Source organism: Salmo trutta, chromosome 11 (genome assembly GCF_901001165.1).
Source record: "Salmo trutta chromosome 11, fSalTru1.1, whole genome shotgun sequence".
Taxonomy (NCBI): Eukaryota; Metazoa; Chordata; class Actinopteri; order Salmoniformes; family Salmonidae; genus Salmo; species Salmo trutta.
Window position 1 is genome coordinate 13357202 of NC_042967.1, and position 7256 is coordinate 13364457.

Consider the following 7256-nt stretch of genomic DNA (forward strand, 5'->3'; position numbering starts at 1 on the left):
ACAACATGCAACAATTTCAAAGATTTTACTGAGTTACAGTTCATATAAGGAAATCAGTCAATTGAAATAAATAAATTAGGCCCTAATCTATGGGTTTTACATGACTGGGCAGGGCGCAGCCATGGGTGGGCCTGGGAGGGCATAGGCCCACCCACTTGGGAGCCAGGCCCAGGCAATCAGAATGAGTTTTTCCCCACAAAGGGGCTTTATTATAGACAGAAATATATATGGTCTCAGACGATCCCTCAGGTGATGAAGTCAGATGTGGAGGTCCTGGGCTGGCGTGGTTACACGTGGTCTGCGGTTGTGAGGCCGGTTGGACGTACTGCCAAATTCTCTAAAACGACGTTGGAGGTGACTTATGGTAGAGAAATTAACATTTCATTTTCTGCCAACAGCTCTGGTGGACATTCCTGCAGTCAGCATGCCAATTTCACGCTCCCTCAAAACTTGAGACATCTGTGGCATTGTGTTGTGTGACAAAACTGCACATTTTAGTGGCCTTTTATTTTCCCCAGCCCAAGCTGCACCTGTGTAATGATCATGCTGTTTAATCAACTTATTCATATGCCACACCTGCCAGGTGGATGAATTATCTTGGCAAATGAGAAATGCTCCCGAACAGGGATGTAAACAAATTTGTGCACAACATTTAAGAGAAATAAGCTTTTTGTGCATATGGAACATTTCTGGGATCTTTTATTTCAGCTCATGAAACGTGGGATCAGCACTTTACATGGTGCGTTTATATTTTTGTTCAGTATATATTCAATAACCAGGTTATGCCAATTTACTGTAGACCTAATATAAACCTATTATCACCGCAAGTTAAAAATACACCTTCTGTCTCAGAACTGGATCAGTAATCTCTTAGCAAATATGACAGAGAGAGAGAGCGATAACACTGGTGTGGTTATCTGATGGAACTGATCTGAACTCTTGAACTGATCTGTGCTAAGCTTGTTCTTAGTTCCCCTTCTTTGATTGTGGCGCGATAAGCACTATTTATGTAGTCGGGAGAACTAAAGTGTCTAAGGCAAGTGTCAACACAAAGAGCATGTTCTGTCATGTCCTCATATAGGCTACCATCTCAAATGAACACCTTGCTCTTGGGCCTAGGCCTAATGACAGTGTTTTAAAGTAAAGTGGAGAATGACAGCTGTGTTACAACTTAACAACAATGGGCCTGTGTTAAATGTTGGGAAAGACTGCTTAGTTTGTATCAACCCTCATTTTGATAGTTGCACTGTCAGAGAGAACGAAGCTGCAACGATTCATCAAACCATCTCATTAATACTGCATGCTAATGCATGAAAATAGACGTTAGGGTATCAGGCAGGCAGCAGGCAGGCTGGACGACAGGAACATTAAGTTTAATTTCCTCTCTCAGATTTGTGTGAGAGAGATGATACTAGACTGCAGACATGAACCCATTTTATATGTATTGACTGAATTGATAAATAGGCTAATAATAATTACTTAACGTTTACAATTGTGGGATAGCGCACCATAGCCTAGCCTCCATCTGGAAGCCTGTAAGAAAATGAAGCAAAGAAGAATAGAATACACTAGAATATGACATGATAGACTACAATAGAATATAACATACTGGAATAGAACTGAACAGAATAGAATAGAATATAATAGGCCTATGATATGATGACAGTGAACCTGTTATGCAAAAGTCATTATCATAAAATTAGCATTGACATCATTTATGAGAAATAGGCTAAATAGATCTTCCTTTTGAGATGAATGATGTTAAATTTCGTAGAATTTTTACCGGTCAAGTTTGACATGGCTATTTGGCAAGTTGGAGGGAATAGCCGCCGGGAGCAAACAGAGACAAGCCGGTGGAACTAGATTCTCCTAGCGGCGGAGGAAAACCGCTGAAAGTGGAAGTTACTAGCGCAGGTTACGTCACGGGCCTGGAGACAGAATGTCTGAGCGAGGCGAGAGCAAGCTGCACGTGAATGTGAAGTGAAATCTGGGAAAACAGTGCGATGCGCGAGCGTGTTGGGAGCAGTTGAGGAGGAAAGACAAGGACTCTCGGAGGAGCCCTAAATTAGAATAAAATTGTCAGCGAATTTGATTACATTGCTGTTTTAGAGCAGCAACAGTGTCCGTTTGCTCTCTCTTGTTCTGGCTGTACTTTTACAGGCTGCAACTCACTGTCCAAATACTGTAAATGAATTTGTTTGCAAAGCTGGCAGCCACCCTTAGGCAAATATTTGCATTATGGCACCATCATATCTGATAGACACTGAGATAAAACAATGCGCAGTTCTGTGCCAGACAGACTATCAGTGTAAGCATAGCATAATTGTAATCAATTTATCAAACCTATTTGAATCAGAACCTTTACAAATGATTTTGATTACTTGATTGCAAAATAATGTGCGCATTTGCTGATATACACTATATACACAAAAGTATGTGGACACTCCTTCAAATTAGTGGATTTGTCTATTTCAGCCAAACCCGTTGCTGACAGATGTATAACTCTCCATAGACAAACATTGGCAGTAGAATGGCCTTACTGAAGCGCTCAGTGACTGTCAACGTGGCACCGCCATAGGATGCCACCCGTCCAGCAAGTCAGTTTGTCAAATTTCAGCACTGCTAGAGCTGCCCCGGTCAACCTTTAAGTGCTGTTATTGTGAAGTGGAAACATCTAGGAGCAACACAGACTCAGCACGAAGTGGTAGGCCACACAAGCTCACAGAATAAGACCACCGAGTGCTGAAGCACGTAGCACATAAAAATCATCTGTCCTCAGTTGCAACACTCACTACTGAGTTCCAAACAGCCTCTGGAAGCAACTTCAGCAATAACTTTTCATCAGGAGCTTCATGAAATGGGTTTCCAAGGCCGAGCAGCCACACACAAGATCCCCACACGCAATGAGTTGGCTGGAGTGGTAAGCTCGCCGCCATTGGACTCTGGAGCAGTGGAAACGTGTTCTCTGGAGTGATGAATCACGCTTCACCATCTGGCAGTCTGACGGACAAATCTGGGTTTGGCAGATGCCAGGAGTACGCTACCTGCCCCAATGCATAGTGCCAACTGTAAAGTTTGGTGGAGGAGGAATAATGGTCTGGGGCTGTTTTTCATGGTTCGGGCTAGGCCCCTTAGTTCCAGTGAAGGGAAATCTTAACGCTACAGCATACAATGACATTCTAGACAATTCTGTGCTTCCAACTTTGTGGCAACAGTTTGAAGAAGGCCCTTTACTGTTTCAGCATGACAATGCCCCTGTGCACAAAGCGAGGTCCATACAGAAATGGTTTGTTGAGATCGGTATGGAATAGAATGACAGACTCCTAGATTATGGCGGATCACGGTCGGTATGACACTGGCCTTTCATGGAATGTTTGACTCATCCTAATTTTGATTCAACTAATTTGTCTACTGATGTAGTCAATGGATACCTTATCATATTGTTCTTCAGATAGCTGTTGACACAAGAAAAAGAAAATGCATCTGAACTGTAATATCATCGTAAAAGTCATTCGAGATTTCATGAAAGCAGGACTACGGGAAGAACTGGGAAATAGAGTCAACCCCCTTATCTTCCATACGCTGTCTCACCACCATTCTTTCTAGTGATGTGTGTGTGTGTGTGTGTGTGTGTGTCTTTCCTGAGATGTTCTATGACAGGTCCTATTGTTAGGTCATCACACAGCTGGATACCTCGGAGTGACAGAGAAGAGAAAAGATCTATTGGAGAGGTCGTCACCTTCCCTTCTCTCTTTACCACACAAACACAGGCATGCACGCACACACACACACAAACACACACTGCCTGTGTACTGAATAATGGAAGGCGTTGCTTTCTAAGCACAGATCCAGGATCAGCTCTTCACGAGACCAACCCTAACCAAAAAAAAGGGTTAAATCCATATCTGACCCAGACCTAAGATAACCTTCTACACCCGACTCAATCTTAAAGCTATCTGTCCACTCCTTAGTGACCAGTGACCACTGATCTAAAATAAGACGATAGGTGGGTAACCAAAGGTGGGAACCAACGGTTAGTAGTGTGAGTCATTGACATCACTGGTATAGTGAGACTTATGATCCTGGTACACCTGTTTTCATCTTAAACCTGTCCGTCCACTCCTTAGTGACCACTGATATAAAATGACTAAAATTAGACCCGATAGGTGGGAACCAATAAGAGGTGGAACCAATGGTTAGTGACTGTGGGCATTTAATATCATACGCTTAATGTTGTGGGCGCATAGCCAGCCACTTTGATTTCACTTAGTTGTTTGAGATCAGAGGTCATGAGGACAGCGTGCCATTGGCCCATTTAAAAGCATTGGAACTCAGCCTGTCTCTAGGCTAGACGGCATGAGGAAGAGCATAACTGGAAGGTTGGATTGCAGCACAGCGTTCCATAGACGTCCATGAATTGGCACGGGCATCGGAATGCTCTACGACGAAAGATGACAGACGTGTTTAGATGAGAGTGAGAGAGACCGGGCGGACGGTGCGAGTGGGGACGTTGCTCTCCCCCCTCCCCACCGGAGGACTTTGGCAGGCCTGGTAGGTTTTTCAGTAACGACAGGCATTCTGGCAGGCAGTGTATCAGCCAGCTCGCATTTCAAACGGGCGCCTCTCTTGACGCGGCTTTCCACTAGTCCTTCTAGAAATAATGTTGGGAGTGATAATATTAAAACTGTCTCTCTACGGGCTGAGGGATTACTCTCTCCATCCAGTCACTGCACAGCACAATGCCCTAAGCCTTCCTCAGTAGCGCACTGTAACATTCAGGTGTCACTCACACATGTCAGAGACCACAACAAGCATATTGCTGTGTGTCTATCATTGGCTATTGTCATCATGACTCTCTAAATTGCAAAATAACAAGGCAGACACACACACACACCCATGCACTAACACGTGCACACACACGGTATGCAACAACAGAATGCATCAGTAGTACCCTACTATGTCACTTCTCCAGTATGACTCAAACCCCAGCCTGTAAGGACACACACACACACCACTCCTCTCTCCTCACCCCTCTGATCTGATCACAGGTCCACTGGTGATTGCCGTTTGTCTCTGAGGACAATGTGCTATTTGTGAACTCGCCGTATGTAAACTGAGATGGCAGACTGTCGGCCGTGTCTAAAAATCGCAGTTGGGGCTGGTCGCCTGCCCCCCACCCCCACCCAACTACCCCCCAGGAGAGGTCCCCAAGGCAGGGCACCATGGAGGGTGGTCTAGGCTGCTGGGGGGGGGGGCACTTTTGGGGAGAAGCGTCAGCTGCCACGGTCACTTGGTGGATGAATGGAATAGTCAGCGTTAGACAGCAGCGCACGGCTGTCAGTCAAGGATCCACCCTGAAGCCATGGGTTAGTAGACTACAACAGAGAAGGGAAGGATCCACCCTGAAGCCATGGGTTAGTAGACTACAACAGAGAAGGGAAGGATCCACCCTGAAGCCATGGGTTAGTAGACTACAACAGAGAAGGGAAGGATCCACCCTGAAGCCATGGGTTAGTAGGCTACAACAGAGAAGGGAAGGATCCACCCTGAAGCCATGGGTTAGTAGGCTACAACAGAGAAGGGAAGGATCCACCCTGAAGCCATGGGTTAGTAGACTACAACAGAGAAGGGAAGGATCCACCCTGAAGCCATGGGTTTGTGGGCTACAACAGAGAAGGGTTAGTGACACACTGGACCTCTCCTAACTGTGAGATGTTGTTGTATTTTATTAGACACATGCCGGTGAATTCTCAGATAGACCTTCACTTTCAGGCATACATCTCATGACACATCCACGTTTGGTGTTACGGAAGTGATTAGAAGAGCACAGAACATCCTTCAAGACCTTCGAAAGAGGACACAACGCGGTAGCACACAACGCTCATTCAGAAACTCCATTAAGGGGAATGAGATAATGGATTTCATTAGCCTGGTTCCTCTCTAGGTTTCTTCCTAGGTTTTTGGCCTTTCTCAGGAGTTTTTCCTAGGGAGTTTTTCCCAGCCACCGTGCTTCTTTCACATGCATTGCTTGCTGTTTGGGGTTTTAGGCTGGGTTTCTGTACAGCACTTTGAGATTTCAGCTGATGTACGAAGGGCTATATAAATAAATTTGATTTGATTTGATTTGATTTACCGAGGGTTAAACACAATATTCTTGTGAGGTGATGTCAGGGGTGACAAGATGTACCGCGCAAGGTTCTCCTCAACCAGTTAATGGATCTTTAATAGAGGAAGTGGAGAAAATGGATGACGTAACTATAGCCTGGTGATGACAGAACACCCTAAAGCAAATCATCTCATACTGTACATCCAGCACCATTCTATCTCTGATATAAACACAGAACACAACACTGATATAGTACAGTAGTGTATGTCATACTAAATATGGATCTGCTGTTGTAGTAGGGGTCACAATGGGGCAAAAAACCCGAGCTAAAACTGCTAGATTACATAGATGTTGTTTTAATGGAGTGCAGTGATGAGGTCATCTCTCACGAGACACGCACACACACACACATATACACACACGCACGCACGCACACACACACACACACACACACGTGTGAACATCTGGGAGTTGAGAGAGAGCACTGTAAGCGATAGCATCATGACGTCACCTCTTTTCCTGGATTGGCCTCCAAACACCAGAACGTACTGTAACAGCAGCGGGCAGAAATAGATCACAGTTCCCAAACAAAGCGGTGATGACTGATTAAGATAAATAAACGTAAGAATCACTCCGGCAGTGGTTGGAATTAGATCATTAGGGTACGTTTGGGGTCGACCGTCAAAGAGTACAGAGTAACACAAGGAGCGGGGCAGCTGGGGTCCTCATTAGATATAAGTTACTCATTAAAATGGATCGTGATACAGATTTAGCTCAATGAAGGAAAAATGTATTATTGTTACAACATGACGGTCTTGGAGTAAGGACACCCTATCCAGTCGAACAGAATAGCAGGTGATAACAGCACCATCTCAAAGCAGGTCTGGTAAGACAAACAAATAAAAGGGGCGCTGATCTCCAGAACTTCGAGACACGGCACGCAATTAAGAGGCATACAACCAAATGGTTCAATGAACATTATAACGTTTCATCCATCATGAAATGCCTGTTAAAATGTCAGTATGTGTGGCTGTAGCAGGGCTGTTGAATTGAACACTTGTTAAAGAAGCAGAAGCTTGGGGACATCCCTCCCTTGCTTTGTTGACCTTTAGGGGAGAGAGAGAGAGAGAGGCGAGCTGCACCCACCTAC